The 15501-nt window shown below is 40.1% G+C and overlaps 1 protein-coding gene across 2 annotated transcripts in view; it reads right to left on the bottom strand.

The window, feature by feature from the left end:
• The window catches only part of Brip1 (BRCA1 interacting helicase 1), a 126093-nt gene that overhangs the window by 87977 nt on the left and 22615 nt on the right, over nucleotides 1-15501 (bottom strand). The gene's annotated exons all lie outside the window — the stretch shown is intronic.

Raw genomic sequence — 15501 nt, 5'->3', positions numbered from 1 at the left:
TATTCTTATTTTATGTAAAATAGTGATTTACCTGCATTTATGTCTGTGTGAAGGTGTGTCAGATCACCTGGAACTGACAGTTATGAGCAGCCACATACTAGGTCCTGCCTCCTGGGTCCTCCAGGAGAGTAGTCAAGTGTTCTTAACTGCTGAGTCATTTCTCCCACCTCGGAAATCAGTTTTAAAGTAGATTCCATAACAGGAGCTCAAAAACAACTATGACTAATTTGGGTGAGGGCTTTATTCCAAAACTTGTCTGATTTTATAGTGGAAATAAAATGGCAACAGACTTCCTTGACAAGCAACTTGGCCACACACATTTATTGTACACAGGAATAAACAAGGTGCTAGAAAAAAGAAGATAATATCATAGAGGTTCAACCATGCTTTTAAACTCATCTCAGTTTTAATATTCATTAATTATCTAATAAAGCATAGGGTTAAAAACCTTGAAACGTTTCTACTTTACAGCTCAAAAAGACAAAAGGAATTCTTCAAGTCACTGCAAAATCCACTAAATATATAGAAGTTAAATTCAAAACCTTAAATCTTACCATATACCCGAGTAAAAATACAAAAACCTTTTCCTTTTTTCTTTTTAAGATTTCTTTTTATCTCTGTGCTTGTGTGCTTATAAACATCTGCCCCGTGTGTGTGACACCTGAGGAGGGCAGAAAAGGGTGTCCTTGGAACTGGTGTTCGGGCTGCTGTGCCCTGCCTGATCCTGGTACCGGGAACTGAGTTCTCAAAGGCCAGGAAGCCCTCTTAAGGTCTCTCTACAGCCCCTTGTCCTTTATTACCATGTTTATTAAGTGTATTCTTTGACAGTTTCACTCATGTGCACGATACACCTGGTTACGCTTGTCCCTGGCTTTCTCCTATCTCCCTTTCGCCCTGGCAGCCTCTTTCCCGCACTCACGGCTGTGTTCTGTGATCTATTTAGTCTAACCAGGGCCATCTGTGTGACCATGGGTTTGCTTTAAAAAGGCACACATATACAGAGCCAGTAGAAAAAGGCCAATTAACATAGAATTATAATACAAGCTGTGAGGCATAAGAAGCAGGCTTGCTGTTACCGCTATCAACCATTGGCTGCTTTCTGAGCCGTCTAAACAGATACTGGCTGCCTGTTGTGCAAAAGCGCACATAAGCACACACTTCAGTAAGACGGTGCGACGTAACCATACCTTGTCAATCACTCTTTTAAAGAAATTAAGTAGCAGTACCCTACGGCCAGTTCCATGATTAAACTGCACAAAGCAGCTGTTTATCCGCTCGCAGCAACCAGCAGGTGAACCTGATTCAATATTTATCACAGGCTTTCACAGATCGCTGCTAACCAAGCAAACGTTTTAATTAAGTTGGAACTTGCTTCAAAGAGCTCATTCAAGATGTCAATCAGCAGGTATGGGATCAGATACAGTGTCAGGTGAGGGTGTGTAATACAAATCCACAACTTTCTTCATCCCATCTCTGTAAATTAGCCTGCTCTAAAGTTCAGACTCTGATTGTAACAGACTGCCAGTCTCCTGGAATGTGTAACTGAAGTCACTCAGGTTCTATTGTGAAGGTTGTAAGCAATATGTTAAACTGCAGTGGGCTAGCACATTAAGACAGATCCTTTTCACGGCTGGTTTTTGATACCGTAAGTGTTTGTTACCCTACTCTCCACTTACTGTTTGCCTTCTTGCCTAGTGTAAATGGAAATTCCTCAACACAGTAGCCCCGGTTTCTGAAAAGTCTTGTTTCAGTAGAATTAATCGAAAAAGATCCAGAGTAGGATAATTTTTATCTAAGCTTACATAAGAAAAATTCGTGCGAGGAAAGGTCTCAGTTTAACAAACATACCGAAAAGATCAACCTGTTATAACGTAGAACTTCTCCTGATAGCACTATATACAGATACAATCGTAGCAATAAGTCCTGAAATAGTGATGAGCCCCACTGACCGACTTCAGGAAAAAATACCTGAGGTATTAAAAATAAAAAAAAAAAAAAGGCTGGCATGAATGGTGACACAAGCCTATAATCCCAGCATTCGGGAGATTAAGGCAGAGAGATTCCAAATTCAAGGACATCTTGGAATACACAGCCAGACTCAATCTCAAAAAGCCAGGCATGGCAGTTCACACCTATACTCCCAGCACTAGGGAATTAAAAGCAGGATGATCAGGAATTTGAGGCTAGGCTGAATACATTAGATCTTATCTAAAAAGAAAATGAAAATTTTTTCTTTACAGAGGACTGCCACATATTTTAAGTGGGGTAAGTTTCTAAACTCACCATTTTGCAACTCTCACAACTGATGAAGGGACTGAGGCAAGCGGCCTAAACTAATGTTAAAATATTGGGTGAGATGGCATAGTGGCCCATGCCTGTAAACCCAGCACTTGGGAGGCAGAGGCAGGAATATTCCTGTGAGTTAGAGGCCAGCCTAGACTATAAAGTGAGATCCAGGACATTCAGGGCTATAGAGTAAAACTCTGTGTCAAAACTAAACAACCCCACCACCAACAACAACAACAAAATCATTGAATGAAAAGCTGTTGGGGAAATAAAATAATCACATAGTCTCAAAGATCACTACAGGATTGGAAAGATGGATCAGCAGCTAGGGAAGAGCAGGATGCACTTGCTGATCTTGCAGAGGACCCAAGTTTGGTTCCTAGAACCACACTGAGTGGCTTACAACCATTTATGATTCCAGTTCCAAGGTATCTGACATCCTCTTCTGGCCTCCTCGGACACCAGCACACACCTAGTGCACATACATACTTGCAATCACACATATATACACATGAAATAGTCACATGTAATGGCACATGACTTTAATTCCAGCACCTGGGAGGCAGAGGTAGACAGAAGACTGTGAGTTCTAGGTCAGCCATGCATACATAGTGAGATCCTGTTTTGAAATAAACAAATATTTTTAAAAAGTCACCCAGGGGCTGGGCAGTGGTGATGCACGCCTTTAATCCCAGGACTGGGAGGCAGAGGCAGGCGGATCTCTGTGAGTTTGAGGCCAGCCTGGTCTCCAAGAGCTAGTTTCAAGACAGCCAGCTAGGGCTGTTAAACAGAGAAACCCTATCTCAAAAAAACCAAAGAAGTCACCCAGGGATTAACCACCAATTACAAAAGCTTTGGACAAGTGGTTAACCCAGCATCAACAGTGCTGAAACAAGCCGGGCGCTCATGTTCACACTTTTTTTTTTTTAAAGATTTATTTATTTATTATGTATACAACATTCTGCCTCCGTGTATGCCCACACGCCGGAAAAGGGCGCCAGATCTCATTACAGATGGTTGTGAGCCACCATGTGGTTGCTGGGAATTGAACTCAGGACCTCTGGAAGAGCAGCCGGTGCTCTTAACCACTGAGCCATCTCTCCAGCCCCCATGTTCACACTTCTAACACAGGAAGAGTAAGTCTGAAGCCAGCCTGTTCTAGACAAGCCTAGACTACAGAGACCCTACCTCAACACAATACAAAAACAACGGTAAAATAAATTTGTTTCATATGCCTCCTGATATAAGAAATGTCATTCTGAGTCACCTTGGTTCTAAAGTCAACAATCAACGTTAGGGTGTAGATCAGATCTTGCTTAGCACAGACTAGACATGCTCAATACCTACCAAAGTACAGGAAGATTCAAATAAGGCACAAGAAAGAACACAGGAACAGAGAAATAATGATAAAAAGACCTGTGTGCATTTAGTTTGTAGAAATTGATCCAACTGTACATTTGACATGCACAGCTGTATACATTTCAAAAATATTTAAAAATACCGCCCCTCAAGACTAGAAGTGCTTTTTATTTTCTACTTTATATTTCAATATTATAATTTAAAAATACCGCCCCTCAAGACTAGAAGTGCTTTTTATTTTCTACTTTATATTTCAATATTATAATTTTTCTGTGTATGAATGTTTTGCCTGCATGTTTGTATGTACACAACACACATGCAGGAGCCTGCAGAGAACAGAAGCGGACAGCAGATCTCCTAGAACTAAAGTTACAGGCAGTTATAAGCCTCATGTGGGTGCTGAGAATAGCAAAGTGCTCTTAACTGCTAAGCCATCTCTCACACCCCTATTCTGGTACTTTTCAAACTTCAATGAAACTTTTTAAATTAAATAAGAGAACAATACTATGCTATAAAGTCATCTTGCACACTCAGACCAAAATGCTATCAACAGAATTTATACAAAGTAATTTTTGAGAGTGAGGACCTGAGTCTGGTCCCTAGAATCCACATGATAAAGATGGACATGGTGAGAGTGTACACAGAATCCCAGTTCTGGATTGAGGCAAAGAGGATTCCTAGGGTTCCCTAGCCAGCCTGGCCTAATCTGAGAGCACCAGGATAACGGAGACACCCTGTCTCAATAATCAAGGCAGATGACATAAAACAAATGACACACGCATGCACACATATCTGCAGGTGTACATGTGTACATACACACAACACACAAAACTATTTTGTTTCTATCATGACCATTGAAAATTACTTATCATCCACACACAAACCTCTAACACAGTGCCTTCCCCAACAGAATCTTCTCTAATGATGGATGGTCCAACATCTGACTATTCAATGTATTTTCCATTAGCCAGATGAGAACATTGTGCACTTAAAAAATAATTAGCATAACTAAGCGAATTTTAATTAACTGAAATAGTCACAGTTGTTATCCAAGCCAGCTTCCCTACAAGGAGCACAAACCACTGGGATAAGATGTGAAAGCGTCCTTGATGATCTGTGTCTTTCTGTTGTAATGACAGACTGGGAAGAAACTCACTCCTTTAAACAGTGTAGACATAGGCTGCTGCCTGTCACAGCAAGTGAGTCAGCACAGCCCAGCAGAGTTGTCCTGGGCACTCTTGGTCCCTGTACGGCTACCTCATCAGCTATAAATCAACATAATTTGGGTCACAACATCAAAACAGGGTCATCGGCAGTTATAGATTTGTTCTGGTGTCAAATTTTAATCATCAAAAATGATGCTCAGGCCGGACGATGGTGGCGCACGCCTTTAATCCCAGCACTCGGGAGGCAGAGGCAGGCGGATCTCTGTGAGTCTGAGACCTGCCTGGTCTACAGAGCTAGTTCCAGGACAGGCTCCAAAGCCACAGAGAAACCCTGTCTCGAAAAACCAAAAAAGAAAAAAAAAAAAAAAGATGCTCAGCAGATGCATTTATCACAAAACTTTGAAATGTTTTTTTTTTTTTTTTTGTTTTTTTTTTTGTTTTGTTTTGTTTTTCGAGACAGGGTTTCTCTGTGGTTTTGGAGCCTGTCCTGGAACTAGCTCTTGTAGACCAGGCAAAACTTTGAAATGTTAACATCTTGTTTTTCCTTAAGTTGCTACAGCCAGCCTACTGAATACTGTCTTTTCAGTGCTGATGTTTGTGAGCACATTGTTGCTTCTTTCACCGTCAGCATACCACAGAGCGGTGTGTGTCCACTCTAACAGAGACAGAGAACTTTAATTCACGACCAAGATCTGCACAATCATTTTCTGGAGTGCTTTTCTGTATTTAACTTCTGCTGTTCACTTCCAGCCTGGAATTTCAAGTCTCTTTCTGTTTCTTCTCAGGTCGTTCTAAGACCATTTTCCACTGTCTACTCTCTGACAGCTTCGGCCCTTGTGCTGTAAATATAAATGTTTCCTCTTTTTCTAATCACTGGGACTGACAGGAATAGCTGCAGAATCTTCTAGACATTTCCAATAACAAATAATTACGCTACATAAGTGCAGAACACAGTGAGTAATGCACTCGGGCTCTCGGCCTGACGCAGGATCTCAGGAGGAGTCTGCATTTGTGCACCACCCAACCCAATACCAGTTTGCTATCCTTTGTGGGCGTCTTGTTCGGTGTAACGTGGACATCCATGGAAAAAATGTATGCTAGCTGAAGAGATAGAGGAGGAGGCAGTCATGTTCCCTCAGATGCTTAGCCCTGCCAACACACAGAGTACATCTGTGGTTTGGTTTGGCTTTCTTGTCAGTGCCTGGTCTTTAACTCACACACATTCATTTGTCTTCTGGGTCACTGAGGCAGTAAGTCAGACAAGATTGCTCCAAAATGTCTGTCAAAATCATTGGCCATAAGAAGGGCACACTCATCCAAGGTGACTAATACTGCCATTCTCAGGTACCTTAAAGGGTTTGAAGGACAGCCAACCCAAGCATCTTTGTCGTAAGTGGTGAGTGGTGTATGACCATAAAGTCTCAACACAAAATGACAAAGAGTCTTTCTGAATGTTGTAGTCAAAGTACATTCATTCTCCAGCCAAGAGCAGCCTTTGCGATCAAGAGAAAGTCCTTCCTCATCCTGGATATTGGCCTTTGGTCTTTCCCTAGGGGTTTTGCAAAAATTGACATTTGGGACTAGAGAGGTGACTCAACCGTTGTCATTGCTTTCTGCTCTTCCAGAGGACACAAGCTTGATTCCTAGCACCCACATTTGGCATACAAACATACAGATAAATGAAAATGAAAATTAAACCTTAAAAAAAATATTTACCTTGCCACATTTGGTAGCACACACCTTTTTATCCCTGTACTCACGAGGCAGAATCAGGCAGATCTCTGTGAAGCCAGTAACTTTTGGTTTCAATTACTAAGACTGAAACAGACTGGAAGAGGTGGCCAGGTGGCAATAGAACAAATACTTTGGGTTTTATGGGCTGTAGACGCTACTCAACTCCTTTTGCTCTGTTGTCCTTTGATTGAGATAGAGTCGCAGCATGTGTCAGGGTGCCCTAAGTACCAGTATGAGGTGTGGCAGCAAGTCTGGCCCTCAACTCTGCCGCGAAAGACCAAAGTGTAACAGATGTCGAGATGAATGTAAACTATTCCAACACATACACACACAAACAAAAAGAAAAAATTCTTTATAACAACGGGCATCAGTATAATTAGCCCAATAAGCCATCACGTCACAGCCATAAACCCATACAAAAGAGAAAACGCCAAAATGCATGTGTCAAAATAAGCAAGCAAAAATTTGAATTTTAAGTCTTTACTATGACTACACTATATCAAATAATAAAAAGCTATAAACTATAAATTTTATGATAAAAGCATACATATAATACAGACTAAAATGCAAATATAGCTACAAATTCCTGGTGCTTTCTCAGTATTACTCAACTCTTTTCACGAAGACAAAAAAACTCCACGCCTTATATATGTTCTTATGACTTGCATTTGGGGACTGCAACATTAGCAAACCCGACAGAGACTCAGAAATCACTTGCACCTGTGGTTTGCTCTCTTGCTCCCCTTGAAGCCTGTGACCACTGAGTAGGTAAGCCTAGAGAATGACAGCTACCCACACTAGCATCCTAGACAACCAACAATGAACTCCTTAAACCAGGGCTGATTTCCTGACCTACCACTGATCATAGACAGAGGCCAGGCAACATTAGCAGAAAACACGCACAACTGAGGTCAGCCAAAATGCAGACTCCAAAAGTAAGCTAAATAAATGTTTAGTTTGTTACACGGCAATGGGCAATTATGCATATGTTCATACACATGCATACAACTACACATCTGTAAAAGTAGGCAAAACATCAGGGGGGACAGAAGGGATAGCTGAATAGGACTAAGGCTAATGACTTACTCATATGTTTTGATGGTTTCCAAGTTTTCTTTAATAAATAGATATTGCTTTGATATTCAGGGGAGAAAATGTTGTCTTCTGGTCCCAGGCATTTCAGAACGCACAGATTACTGTGCAGACATGGATAAGTCCAAGAACCACACCACACACAACCAATCCCCAAAATGGCAAAGAACCGGCATCAAGAAACCCCAGTCACAAAGACTCTAATCTCTTCAAGGGGTTGACCCTAGTTCCTGAGGAACATGCGTTTTGACAGGAAGCAGAAGACGCAGGCAAAGAGTGAGAAGGCAATGAGTGCAGGAGCAGGGCCATCAAAGCCCTTGCGATGCCCAAGGTGCCAAAGGGCCCAGCACTCAAACTCAGTCACCTTGCTTTCATTGCTCCCCACAAGCTTGGGAAGTTGATTCAAAGTTACATAGCCAAGGGCTGTAGGTTCTACCAACGAAATCCCAAGGTTCAAACCAAAGCCAAGGCCACAGCTCTAGTCCCAAAGGTGCCCAGGTCCCTGTGAAGGCCCCATAGAAAAGGGTCCTATCTGCCAATGTAAAGGCAAATGGACGGGTGCGACTCACCTATACCCCATTTACAGGTGATCAGTGCCTATGCTGTTTATACAAATAAAGTGAGCCAAGATCTGCTAAGAGGAAGGAAGGAAGGAAGGAAGGAAGGAAGAGAATATCATTAAAAATACAAAATTAAAATGTCTAAGTTAAGTACAACACACAAAAACATAAATAGATATAAGAAAAAATTAAAAAATAGACAAAATGAAGCATTAATATAATTAATCTTAATCAATAAAAGCCAAGAGCTAGTTATCGGTATAAAGCCTGGAAGATCAGAGAACCAAGAGCAGCTGCCAGTTTTTGGATGTAGGAAGGAGACCGATAAGAAGCAACTGGCAGCTGCTCCTGGTTCTCTGATCTCCCAGGTTTTACCCGATATCTGGCTCCTGGTTTTTATTGATAAGATTGATTAGACTAATGCTCCAACAAAATTCAGGGACTAGACAAACAACTCAACAGTTAAGAATACATACGGCTCTTGCAGAGGATCCAAGTTTGTTTCCCAGCACCCACATCAGGAGGCTTACAACTGCCTGGAACTTCAGCTCCAGGGGATACAACACTCTCTTCTTCCTTGGGCACCTGCACTTATGTACATATTACCAAACAGGCATGTGGGTACATACAAAATTAAAAATAAAAAAATTAGTTCAGGTAGGGTTTGGAGGCATACACCTTTAGTCCCAGCACTTGGGAAGCAGAGGTGGAAAGATCTCTGATTCAAGGTCACCCTGTTCTATGTACTAAATTACAGGTCAGCCAATGCCCAGTGAGACCCTTTCTTTAAAAAAAACAAAAAAAACAAAAAAAACAAAAAAAACACGCCAGGCATGAGAGTGTATGCCTTTAATCCTAGCATTTGGAAGGCAGAAACAGGCAGATCTCTAAGAGTTTGAAGCCAGCATCGGTTAAAGAGAGTCTCAAGACAGCCAAGGCCACACAGAGCAAACCTGTCTCAAAGATAGATAGATAGATAGATAGACAGACAGACAGACAGACAGACAGACAGACATAAAAGAGTTTAAATATAGAAATAAAACTATGAAAACCAAATGTGCTGTAAATTTAAAGGAAAGGACCTGGAACGAGTCTCAAGAGTCTATGGTGTTTATCTGCAGGAAGGCAAAGCCGAACAGAAGCACTAAGGAGAACATCTTGTTTTTACTCTGCTTACACTGATAGATTTTTTTTTAAAGAACAGTTATTACTTATCATTTCTTTTAAACACAGTTATTACTTACCATTTCTTTTAAAAACTGAGTTTAAGTCAGGCGGTGGTGGTGCACGCATTTAATCCCAGCACTCGGGAGGCAGAGGCAGGCGGATCTCTGGGAGTTCGAGACCAGCCTGGTCTACAGAGCTAGTTCTAGGACAGGCTCCAAAGCCACAGAGAAACCCTGTCTCGAAAAACAAACAAACAAACAAACAAAAAAACTGAGTTTAAGCCAACCATGGGAGGGTATACCTATAACAATCACCCAGAAGGCTGGAGCAGGAAAGTCAAGAGCTCAAAGGCAGCTCAGGATGCATAGCAAGATGTTGTCTAGAAAAAAAAAAGACAGCCACAAGTTTTTTTCTTTTAAATAAACATCAAATCTAGGTCCAGAGATGGCTCAGCAGTTAAAGGCATTTGTTGTGCAGCCTGGCAACCTCAGCTTAATTCCCAGAACCCAGAGAAAAGTGGAACGGGAAACTGACCTCACAAAGTTGTCCTCTAGGGGCTGGAGATGGTTCTTCCAGAGGACCCTGGTTCTATCTCTAGTGCCCACATGGTAACTCACACTCAACTGTAACTCCAGTCCTGGGGATCTGACACTCTCTTCCTGCTTCTGTGGGCACCGTGCACATGTAGTGCACAGTCACATGCAGACGAAGCACCCATACACATAAAACACGTGCACTGTGATCATGTCTCTCTGATTCACAGACTGACTACTAAAGACCAGCTGATTCAATCTTGTTCTCTTCTATTTTATTCTATATAGGGTATCACCAGACTGGCAGCATCAAACTAACTATGGAGTCCCCAGGATGGCCTTGAATTCACAATCCTACTCCCTGGGCCTCCTGAATGGTAAAATTATAGACCTAAGCCAATCTAGCTAAAAGTATTTTAATGTCAGGCATATTAACTAATAAAATCTATTATCTCTTACATATTTTAAGCATTAGTTAATAACAAAAATTTCTCCTTATTTTTCTTTCCCTTATCCTCATTTATAATCCATGAATCTATATTTCAAAACTAAATTTTATAATCATGACTTCACCATTTACCTGACCATGGTCAAATTTAGTATCTTTTAAAATTATGTGTATGTGTATATATACCTGTATGTATGTTCACCACAGGTGTGTAGGTGCCCTGAAAGACCAGAAGGGAGCCTTGAATCCCCTGGAACTGGAGTGGCTGTCAATTGTGAGCCACCAACATGGGAGCTAGAAACTGAACCTGGGCCCTCTGCAAAAGCAGCAAGTTCTCTAACCTCTAAGCCATCCCTCCAGCCTTTTATCCAGTATCTTGGGGCTTCACTTTTCTCAACTATCAGATTAACAGCTGCTCTATTTTCTTCACAGTGCGGAAATTAACATCAAATGAAAAAAGACATAAATTATTTGGTACAAGCAGGGATTCCAAAAAAACTATTAGCATATTATTATAATTCCTTCAGAAATCAGCTCCTGTATGTAAGCGACTGGCAAAGGTTTTAAAATTCTGTTCCCATATTAGGTTTCAACTAGTTATAATATTATCTATCAACCTGTCCCTCTGGTAGCTACAGAAGTCAAAAGTTGTTCCTAATTTTTTATTTATATTACTTATCAACTTACTTCCTAACTCCTGAAACTCGTTGCTTGGTATCTTCCTTGAGTATGCTAATACACAAAAGTTAAAACAAAATGTATTTACTTCTAGTACTACAATACTATTATACCCCTTACGTATAAGGATTTGACCAAAAGTCACAAGCTAAAAATAGAGAATCATGCATTTCTTTAACTTAGGCCTTTTAAAAAACTCATTTATTCCACCAAGTAGAGGCTCTGTGCTAGATGCTGGCGGGTATAAAAATGTGGAAAACAGGCATTGTACTTGCTCTCATAAACAACCTGCCAATGAGACAAACACGGCAGGATGAACATGCACATGATGGTAGGCTTTCGAAAGCACTGTAAAGAAAGGACGCTGAGTGAGAAACTACATTGAAGCTATACTTACAAAGAACTGCACAGAAATGAACTCTGGAGGAATGGAACCATTCAACCCAGCCTCTCTACTCAACAGCCTCGTGAGATGCACAAGTTCCTTAAGCCTGTACCTCAGTTTTCTCTTGTAGGATTGGGGAACAATCTTCCCCATAAGAATGATATAACTAAGTCAAATGCTTTTGCCTTATTTTGAAACTAAGCACAAAGAAAAATTAATTAATTTGACAATAAAAATTCACTCACAGGAATCTATATTTTCCAAGCGAATTAGCATTCCTAAACTACTTTTAAAAAGTGTCCTATCACACAATAAACATCATCATACAAATAAGCATCACCATATATATGTAGTTACAATACAGCTAACTAGTCGTTTTAAATAAAAGTAAATTAAAATTGAGAAAATGACCCAAAAAACACTTTGGAAGAAAACTGATCATTTTCTCATGAGATCCTTTTAAGCAGAAACAGAAAGACAGAGACATAGGGAAGAAGGGAAGAAAGAGAGGGGCCAAAGGTAAAGGAAAAAGAAAGGGGTGGGGGTGGGGGAAGAAGCCCCAAGGCTCCTGGGCAGCAGCTTTTGACAAAGGTCAACAGCGCACTCTGCTGGAACTAAGTCTTTCCTACATGCTGGACAAAAAGCTGCTTCTGCAACTTGCTACACTGAGTCAAATAGAATTACTATTATTAATGTATTTAATGCTATCATTTCTTTAATAAATAAACACTGGAATAAGAATAAAACATAGTGATACCTCACTCATTATAAAGGTTTACTTAAAAACATAAACCAATTACTAAGAAAATGATTAAGAATTCTGGAACAAAGCAGTATTAGACTATTATTATATTACCCCAAACCCAATGCTTCTCTTGACAAAATTCTAATCATGCGAAGACTGATGATTCACTAGATTGCTAATATATGAATTATTATAAGAAAAGGACTCTAAAAGCAGTAATACCAGTACTCAGAAGTTAGAGGCAGGCAGAAGTTCAAGGTCATTGTTAGGTTACAGAAGAAGTTGAAGGCCAGCCTGAGATGCGTGAGACCTGTCTCAAACAAACAAAACAAAAGGACAATTAAAAAGAAAAGAATAGGGACCGTAGAGATGGACCAGCAGTCAAAAGTACTGGATCTTCCAGAGGATCCACGTTAGATTCCCAGCACCCACATGGCAGCTCACAGATGACTGTAATTTCGGTTTCAGGGGACCAGATGACACCCTTTTCCCACCCCTACGGGCAATGCACAAGGTGGTGAACATACAAAAATGCAGACAAAACACTCATATGCATAAAAGAATTAAAAACAACAAAAGCAACTTGGAACCATTCCCACTCTTAGGAGTTCTTTCTCACTGTTTTTTAAAATCTACATGCAGGGATGGAGATGGCTAAGACATTAAGAGCACTTGCTGATCTTCCAGAGGACCTGATTTCAGTTCCCAGCACCCATGGGGCAGTTTACAACCACCTGTAACTCCAACTCTAGGGGATCTTACATCCTCTTCTGTATTTTACAGGTACCAGTATAAATGTGCACACACAGAGAGACACCACACACACACACACATAAACACATCTTTAAAAATAAATCTATGTTTAGTTTGCTTTAAGAAAAGGTCAATCTACAGCATTCAGAAAGTGAACCAGATGTGGGTAACAAACTGTAATTTTAAAAACAAAAAGTGCTGGACGGTGGTGCACGCCTTTAATCCCAGCACTTGGGAGGCAGAGGCAGGCGGATCTCTGTGAGTTCAAGGCTAGCCTCCTCTAAAAAAGTGAGTTCCAGGACAGCCAGGGCTGTTAAACCAAGAAACCCTGTCTCAAAATCAAAAACAAACAAACAAAAAATCAGAAGGTATTGACTATTTTCTTTCCTCTTCCTCTTACCTGTAGTGATATATTTTTATTTGACCCCCAAAGACTGAACTGTCAGACCTTACACTGAAGTTAATAAACCTCCTTGAGATCATTTAATAGTCTGTACCACTGTCCTGCTGTGACTTGGCCTGTTTAAGTTTAACCTGCTTTTAAGAAAACAATGGAACCAACTTTCTATGCCTTAATGTCCCATGCAATCAGCACATTCACTATGATGACATATTTTATAATGCTTGTTTCATTTGTAATTACTTATTCTACTGTCTGTTAAGAAGTAAAAAAATACATATTATTTTAACTTATGAATTTATGGCACTGGGATGGAAAGATGGCTCAGCACTTAAGAGCAGTAGTTGTTCTTCCAGGGGAACTTGGGCTCCCAGCACCTACATGGTGGCTCACAACCATCTGTTAACTATAGTTCCAGAGGATCTAATGCCCTTTTCTGCATTATACATGTGGTGCATAGACATACAAGTAGATAGGGCATTCATATACCTAAAATTAAGTAATTTTTTAAAAAGTTTTTTGTGGCATTTTTTGCCCAGCCATTTAGAAAATACATTAAAAACTACTTTATGCAATTATGCTTTCTATTGCAAACTCAAAAATGAGCAAATATCAGAAGACAAGCATATTATCTTTGCATTTTTATTAGCACTGACACAGCACTAAATGTGGTAAACCCCACACCAGAGCTCATGTTGTATGTCACTGCCAAAAAATCCCACACTAGAAATACAGACATTTACAGTTAAGCTATGTGTATTATACCATGTACATGAAACTGTTTTCAAGCTTAGACTTGGGTCTCATTACCAAGACCGCTCATCACAGAAAATCTATGTAAAATTCCAAAATCTGGAAAACTAAAAGACGTGAAGCACCTTTAGTACCAAGCATTTCAGACAGAAAAAATATTCAACTATATAAAGAAACAGTTTACAATCTGAAGAAAATGTTAAAATCCCTTACAATTCTAACCCTAAGCATTTCAGATAATGGTTATTCAACATGCACACTGGTGCTACTATTTCTTCAACTCTGTACCACTTACACTCTAAAATATACTAACATCTCTGCAACAATTTAATCCTCATACCCGCCTTGTGAATATAGATACAGTTGTATCTATATTTAGCAAGTAGGAAAGTTAGGTACTTGTACCAAGAGTTTAAAAAGAAATAAAATGTGTGTGTGTGTGTGTGTGTATGCGTGTGTGCAAATAAAAGTTGTGCTTAAATCCGCCTCTTCAAGGCCAGATACAGCAGAGGCTGTGCTTAGATCAGTGGTAGAGCACTTGCCTAGCATTTAAGACATTCTAGAGCATTTTGAACTCCAATACGAAGAAAGAAATAGATTTGTTGATCAATACATTAGTAGACAAAGAAACTCTCGGCACACACACACACAAAAAGGGGACAGTATTTATCCTTTAAAGCCAGAGATACTGCTAGTTGCAATATGGATGAACCTGGAGGATGTTACACAAAGTGGAATAAACCACAAACAGGAAATAAAAAAACCAATATATTCTCACCTATATGAAAAACAAAAAAAAGTCAAATCTAGGGACAAAGAAGAGAATCCCAGGAGACATTATATAAAAATTGATCATGTAGGCAGCCTGATTCCAGTATCTATTCCTTTTGAGTGTACATGTATCTACTGTATATTTTGTATGTGATGTATATACATGAATGTGCAGGTGTGCATGCCCCTAAGTGGGCTTGTGGATTCCAGAGAAGAATGTAGGAAAAGAAAAAGAATTAAGTTAGAGAAAAAAATAAAAATATAAAAAGAAGAGGAGGAGGAGAAGGAGGAGGGAATAAATAAAACAGATGAAGAGACAGCTCAGTGGTTAAGAGCCCTGGCTACTCTTCCCAGGACCCACATGGTGGCTCACAACTATCTGCAACTCTAAGAGATCTGACACCTCCCTGAGTCCAATCTTGGGACTCCACATAATAAGAGAACCTCCACATTCTCCAGCAGTATATGTGTGCTCCCACACAATGAATAGTTAAAAAATGTATTTCTTTTTTAATTGGGAGCAATAGAAAAAGATACCTGACACTGGCCTCCAGCAACCACGTATGTACACACATACACACCACACACACACACAAAGAGAAATATTTTTTAAAAAGTCTTAGAAAACAACAGCAACAAAAAGAACTTTCAGAAACCCCTTTAGTGCTGCT

This window comes from Microtus oregoni, unplaced genomic scaffold (genome assembly GCF_018167655.1).
Source record: "Microtus oregoni isolate MIOR12 unplaced genomic scaffold, Mior012 000015F_ref0000493, whole genome shotgun sequence".
NCBI classification, from domain to species: Eukaryota; Metazoa; Chordata; class Mammalia; order Rodentia; family Cricetidae; genus Microtus; species Microtus oregoni.
The sequence above is the reverse complement of the archived record's forward strand: the minus strand, read 5'-3'. Positions and strand labels throughout refer to the sequence as shown.